Here is a 7864-nt window from a genome sequence, read left to right as displayed (position 1 = left end):
TGACTTGGAAGTGACATCACAAAAGTGATGTCACATCCTTGCTAGCCTTCACCCTCAAAGTCCCCAGATATTTCCTAAGTCAGACCTGGCAACCCCAATTTATTTACTGAAAATGTGAAAGACATGGAAAGAAAGAAGGAAGGAAGGAAAAAAGGAAAAGGGAGGGAAAGGCATGGAAAGAAAGGATGAAAGGGAGAAAGGGAGGGAGGGAAATAAACTAGACTAAAGAAAATGTATGGCCACAGCGATACTCAGAGACCTCTGGGTATCCTGAGCCACAGCTTGGCCACCCCTGTGATATACAGTCCCTTAGAAAATAAAATTCATTAAATGATGATGATGAAAGATCTGAAAATGAAAATGTGTGCATTTTGAACAGTAGCTGAACTCACAAAGATGTCCCTTTGCAATAACACAAAGTTGTCTATTATGCAGTTACGCTGAATTACCACACAACACATGGATCCATTCTCATGTACCTACCTGTGGCATATCAAAATGAATTTCTTCATGCTATGGCTCATTGGAAAGGCAAAAGAATAAGCTACAACTGTCTATTATACTTTAGGTGACTATCAGGATGAGGTGAAGCAGCATATTCTGTAAGCCTTATAAAAATGTGGGGGAAACTGATGTTTTTTAAAAATAAAATAAAATGTAGCTCTTGTTTTTAAAAATCTGCGAGATGGCTGCCCCTGTGTGGTACATCAGGAGACAGCACCCAAAGGGGAACAGCAGGATTTGAGTCCCGAGGCACCTTAGAGACCGACTAGTTTTTTTTTCAGTGTAAGATCCAAGAGTCAGAGCTTTCTTCTTTAGAGAGGTGTCTGAAGAAGAGAGATAAGACTCTCAAATGCTTAACAGCCTGAAAATCTGGTCCCTAAGGTGCCCCTGGACATAAATCCTGCTGTTCCACTGCAGACCAACATGGCTAACCACCTAAAATCACCCAAAGGTGGTTTTTAAGGACAAGTCTCAATCTAACTGCAAGCAAGTGTAACCTGTTTAGTACAAGGTGCAACATCGAATAAATATATATATCTAATTTAAAACACTTGCATTTATAAAAATAACAATGAACCCACTTGGAAAAAAATCTTATTTGGAACTGTCGTTAAGCATATACAATAACAGTCATGTAACAAATCATGCATGTTGTATTCAAGCAGACCCAGGTCTCAGTCTTTCTGTCTAGCCAGTCCCTTGAAAATGCACTAACTTGTAGCCATGCCTTGCATTCGGTGTCTTCTGTTCTTTACAGGAGTTTTTAAAATATTAATAGAAAGTGTTCATAGAAAGAAGTGCTCCTCCTGAGGTGAGAGTGTTTCTCCCTCCAGTTTCAGGCCCTGGAATCTCTCAGGGAAAATTATTCATGTAACAGCCAATTAATATGAACACAATCCTCCCTTCCAGTAATGAGTATAAGAAATTCTCACATCTAAAATATTAATATAGGATATTCATAGAAAGGAGTACTCCTGAGGTGAGAGTGCTTCTTCCTACAGTTTCAGGCCCTCCAATCTCTCCAGGAAAATTGCCCCCTTTCCCCCCTCTAGTGGACCAAGGGTTACACAAGCAATCGGGATGGAGCAGCAGGCTCCCTAGGGCACAGGTTAAGTGGTGTGCGCCCCAGTAGTAAAGGATCAAAAGCTTAGGGACAGAGGGCACATGTTGTATACGGAAGGTCCCAGCACCATCCCCTCAGACAGGAGGGCCCGACAAGCCTTCCTCTGCTCGATGTTCTCCAGGTCAGAGCAGGAAAGAGAGAATTATGTGGACTGGGAGGGAGTTTGATTCCGGTGGTGCCTTTTGTGATGTTGCTAGACTCTGATATTAATGTCAGTCTCCTGGGCTGTTTCCACACACGTTGGATAATGCACTTTCAATGCACTTTAGCAATGCTTTGGAAGTGGGTTTTTTGTTTCACACACAAAAAACCCAGTTCCAAATGATCGCTAAAGAGCATTGAAGGTGCATTATCCAATGTGTGTGGAAGTAGCCCTGATAACAGCTTTGGTTGAATGTAGAGCAATTATTTGTAAACGTGCTCACTGCTGTCTCTTTTCTGAAGCTCGGCATTCTGTCCCTAAGCTGGAGCCAGGCAGAAGCCAGTATAACAAAACAGTTGAGAAAGTTTCTCGGGTAAAGGGTTAAGGACCCAGGCAGAAGTGGCTCCGAGAAGGCAAAGTGCAAGGCTGGCTGCACGCCATCTCCCTGCAGACTCAGGTCAGACTCAGGACTCTGGCGGCGAGACTTCCTTTCAGGACCATGGCCAGAGCAGAGCAGGGTCTCCCGGGCCCCAACACCTGGTGGCAGATACCGCTGAGCCTACTTGGCCTGAGGCTTGGCAGAGCTTCAGTGCTGGACCAACCGGTTCACTTATTGCAAGCTTATTGTGATCCATCTCTGGGACCCGAGCCTCCAGCTTCTTCATAGGCCCGCTTGCCAAGCAACTGATTCCTGAGGAGACCATCTACCCAAGCAGAGGACAGCTTCAGATTTCTAGGTGGTGGCAGATTTCTACAAATCCAAATCCTGTTGCATTGTTTATCGGATGTCCCATTGGACTGTTTGCATTTGACTTACATTGGGTAATCTGCCTTGAGCCCCAGGGAGAAGGAGGGCTATAAATAAGTAAGTAAATAAAAAGAAAAAATAGAATTGACATCTGGGTAGGTTTTTTGACATGTAGCTATGTGCTAGAGGTTCCCTAACAGGAGGAGGAGGAGGAGGCAAGGGAGGAAGGATTTGGGGCCAGAAGGGGGGAATAGAACTTGGCAAGAGATGAATATGATTTCCGCTCCATCCCTCGCAAGCCCTTGCAAGTCCCCCTCTTCGTCTTCTTAATTTATTTATTTAATTTATTTATGTCATTTATAGTCCGCCTTTCTCACTGAGACTCAAGGCAGATCACACAGTGTAAGATGAGTACAGTCAATATCATGGATGCTTCCATAAATAATGCCATAGGGTTCATAAACACAAGTTCACAAAGACATACCATTAGTAAGAATCCAATACAGAGTGGAAGAAATTCTGAAAGAGAACATAAGCAATTCTAGGACTGACTTTAGACAGCATGAAGCACAGGTAGCTCATAGGAGCCGAGCATATATTTAAAGCAACAGATAGGACATAAGGCAATATAGTGATGAAGTCTATGGTCCCTAACTCATTAGTGAAGCATCTGAGACCCCCTCCCTACAATACATCCCTCCTATCTGAGTAAAAAGCCTTTTTGAATAATTTGGTTTTGCATCGTATTGATTTGTAAACATATAAAATGGAAAGAGGTACCACAACATAACTAAATACCATCATCATATTTCACCAAAGTAAAAAAGAGGTCTAAGAACATGTATCACCTGATATGAGCACATCATAAAATCTTTCATGGTTTCCCTGCAATTCCAATGTTAGCCAGTAGATGGCACCTTCATTTAAACTTTTTACTGCTCCTTGGAATTGAGAACTTTTTGCTACATTAAGGGAACCCATGAGCCAGAGTGTGCACTGAGAAAATTTCAATTTTAGTTTTGAATCTGGTGTTTCTAAACAAAGTATGAATTGTTATTGTTTTTTTCCATGTGGGGCGTTGCCAGTTTGGGTCTAATACATGTGGGATTTTTTTTGTTATTATGAGTTTTGGATCTGTTCTTTGCAATGAAGGCTTCCTCTCTTAGGGGAAACTCTTTTTAATAATAATAACATAATAACATTCGATTTATATACCGCCCTTCAGGACAACTTAATGCCCACTCAGAGCGGTTTACAAAGTGTTATTATTACCCCACAACAATCACCCTGTGAGGTGGGTGGGGCTGAGAGAGCTCCAGAGAACTGTGACTCGCCCAAGGTCACCCAGCTGGCTTCGTGGAGGAGTGGGGAATCAAACCCGGCTCTCCAGATTCGAGTCCCGTGCTCTTAACCACTACACCAAACTGGGCCTCAACACCAAACTGGCACTTAATTTTGTCATAATTTCACAGAACACAGTCTTTTCTCTAAACCATCAGCCCACAAAGTTTGAGCACACACAGCAATGGGGTTCATTTTTTACAAATCTTGAAGAATGCTTTGAGAACAGTATCGAGGCAAGTGTTTGGCAGCTGTGCATATGCACACTGTTTAAGAGGAGTTGGGGAAACGGGTCTCTGGGACAGTTATTTTCACTCTTAACCAAAAACTACATCAACCCTCCCTCTAAAACATCAATCCACAGCAGTTTTTCCTCAATTATGCTACACACATGCCTGCATACAACAACAAAGGGCACCCAAAAAGGTGAGTGGCAGAAGGTGCAAACTATGACAGGAAACTGGCTGGCAAAGCAGTAGTAGGGTGGCAGAGACAGAGCGGTGCCCGAGCAGGAGAGCACTCCAACCAGTGCAACACAGCAACATTAAGTCTGTTCTGATGTAAGTTGCATGTTATTCAATACTGTTTACACCCAGAGTAATTAACATTAATAATTTTAATATGACATGGTATTCTATAAATAGATGTATGATAGTTGTTGTGGATTTTCCGGGCTGTATGGCTGTGGTCTTGACATTGTAGTTCCTGATGTTTCACCAGCAGCTGTGGCTGGCATCTTCAGAGGTGTAGCACTAAAAGACAGGGATCTCTCAGTGTCAAACTGTGGAGAAGATGTATAATCCATATGCAAAAGAATCCATATGCAAAAGTACCTCCTCAGGATACAGTGAAGTATTAGCATTCCATTAGCATGCCATACCCTGGGAAACTCTTACAGGATGACTCAGCCCAAACCCACCTTCCTGAGTAGATATAAATTACCTGCTAACATCTTCTCCACACTGTGACACTGAGAGATCTCTGTCTTTCCGTGCTACACCTCTGAAGATGCCAGTCACAGCTGCTGACGAAACGTCAGGAACTACAATGCCAAGACCATGGCGATACAGCCCAGAAAATCCACAACAACCATCATTCTCCGGCTGAGAAAGCCTTCAACAAGATGTATGATAACCTATTTGAAAATGTATTGGTTCTTTATTAAATCAACAATTATAAAATACAGAGATGTTATTATAGCAATGTAGTAATAACATTTTTGTATAGAATGTTAAATATTTTATAATTTGCAATAGTTAATGATGAATAAATTTCATTATGGATTAATTTGATTATATAGTTTAATATTGGTGATCTGAGAGAGAAGTGATTAGGAAGGAAAGAGGAAATATTTTATTAATTCATCTATATTGCATACCTGAAAAATGTTATATGGCTGTAGCATTCTAATAATCCTTGTAACGTGTATTTTCTATATTTTCTTAAATTTAATTTTTTGTACGTCTCCCCCATTTTTTCTGTATCTCTTCAATGCTTTTAAAAAATAAAAATTTTAAAAAATATACCTCCAAGCAGGCAATTTTTAATGAATCTGTTTTCAGAATGATGCCATTTCCAGCACAACAGGGGAGCTCGGGAGCACGTGTGTGCAAAACACATGTACAGGAGTTATATACCTGCTTCCCTCCACCTCCCAAGCCTCTGCTCCCTGGTTTGGGTTTGGTCCCTGGGGGACCAGGCAACTCTCCCCCAACACCTACATGAAACTGCATCTGACAAAGAGAGCTGTGGTTCTCGAAAGCTTATGCTACTGTAAGGTTGGTTAGTCTTAAAGGTGCTACTGGACTCTTCTATTTTGCTACTACAGACTAACATAGCAAAGGAAAACAATAATTGTGACAACCTAATGAAATAAACACTTATAACAACTGCAAAAATATTCTTATTGTTATTGCATAGTTTAATTTGCCATTCAATATATGTCAATACACACAGTCTTCATATATAGACCTATACATAAAGTGCTAGTGCAAAGCAATGATGATACTCTCTATAAATAGTTGATACTTTTAAAGTCCATTAATATTCCTTAGGATCACTCAAAAAGTTCATAGGATCCAGCTTCAAGTATAGGTCCAAGTACATGCAGGTTGGAATTTTTTCCCCATCTAACGGGCAGACCGGTTCATTTGGGGGGTCCCGTTTCAGGGTCTTTTTCAAAGATAGTTATCTCACCGACGTTATTTTCAATATTCAGAAACTCTCATTCAAACTACATTTAAACATGCGTCGGTTGCTGCTCCTAAGGAAAGCCCTTGGACCTATACTTGAAGCTGGATCCTATGAACTTTTTGAGTGATCCTAAGGAATAGCTGATTGGATTGAAAACCTTAACGTATCAACATTTGAATGTATCACATATAGATGACCTGCAAATGGACTTATTTTTAGATATTTGGAGACCTTTTATAGACACTTATGTATAGATTCACCATCATTGTTTAACTGGGGTTTTTTCCCTGTGGTTATTGTTTCTTCTTTCCACTTTCCCCCTTTTCTTTGCTTTGCACGAATAAATTTTTAAAAAATTAAAAACAAAAAATCCCAAAGTGCAAGATTCCGTACTCTAAGTATGCCCCATGATTTTGGTCCTAGCATGTGACTTCAGTTTATCTTGAGCAAGGCTTAGGTCATGCTGGCTGGAGGGGGTCTGAGATGGCTTCTCATAGTGGCCTGTGCTGAGGGAGCTATGGAAGTATGGGAATGTTGGGGCTGGATTGACCAGGTTTCCTCCAGTGTACCTGAGAAAAGAGAACTTGGCTGCAGGAAGAAGCCACAGTTTCAAATCAGTGATGAACAAGAAGGCAAAGATCTCTGCAAGGCCTGGATTGCTGCTGGCAAAATGCCTAAAGAAGATAGAAAGAAACCCCCAGTTCTGTTCACAGCGAGGCATACTGAACACCCAGAAGAAAGGACTCCATTCAACGTAAATTAACCAAAGGGTATCAGAACCAGTAGAGGAGTGGGAGGCATAGCCACACCATATTGCTAAACTTTGTGGTTTTCCTGGTGGCAATGACATGATAGAAGATTTTAACAGTATCCCGAAATTCAGGAGAAATTACTGCAAGAGGAAGACCTCACTAATAATAGCACTTGCATTATGAAATGACAAATGAAAATATTACCAAATAAATCCCAGCAAGGGCATGAAATTAAGAAAGAAGAGTTTCATTGCAAACACAAAATAACACCGTGCTATGGACTAATGAAACACAATACAAAATTTACTTGTAACAGTGCTTAATTGTCTGGCACAAAATATGCAGGCCATATTTCTCCATAATGTCAGTCGCCAGTCTTCAGTACTGTCAAGTCTTGCCAGGTACTTCGCCAATCACTTCACTGCATCACTGTGGTGTATGAGTTAAAGATTATTTTTTTAAGGAAAGATATCAGTTCAAGAAGCTGTAACAATGGAATTGACTGGAATGCCTAAAGGTAGTAAAGCAAGATCAATTATAGGTCACTGTCTCCACCCCCACCCCCAGTGGGAAGGAGAGGCCGATGGAGGTTTTGGCGCGCATTGCCTGGGAAGAAGGGAAGGGGGGGAGAGAGGAGCTCTGCTCAGTCTCTGCGTTAATTCCAAGGTCGGGTTCCCAGGCTTCAGCAGGAACTGGTAACCAAAACACCTTGTCTGGAAGATAAGTAGTTTGCAACAAAGCAACAGAATACTGGTTTTACTCAGAGACACAATACTATCACAACACACCTGATACATGGCAGATATGCTAAAGGCCTATCTGACAAGTACTTGTTTTAATGATCACACGACCTACGCACATTCGATTTTAGCACACGTGTGTTCATCAACACAAGTACTGAAGACTGAAGATTGCCATTGTGGAGATAATATTTTCTGTATATTGTATATGATTTTGCTTTGTGATTATATATCTGCCAGCATATTTTGTATCAGACAATTAAGCACTTACAAGCAAGGCTTTTTTTTCTAGGGAAAGAGGTGGTAGAACTTATTTGCCAG

This window comes from Eublepharis macularius, chromosome 3 (assembly GCF_028583425.1).
Source record: "Eublepharis macularius isolate TG4126 chromosome 3, MPM_Emac_v1.0, whole genome shotgun sequence".
Lineage (NCBI taxonomy): Eukaryota > Metazoa > Chordata > Lepidosauria > Squamata > Eublepharidae > Eublepharis > Eublepharis macularius.
The sequence above is the reverse complement of the archived record's forward strand: the minus strand, read 5'-3'. Positions refer to the sequence as shown.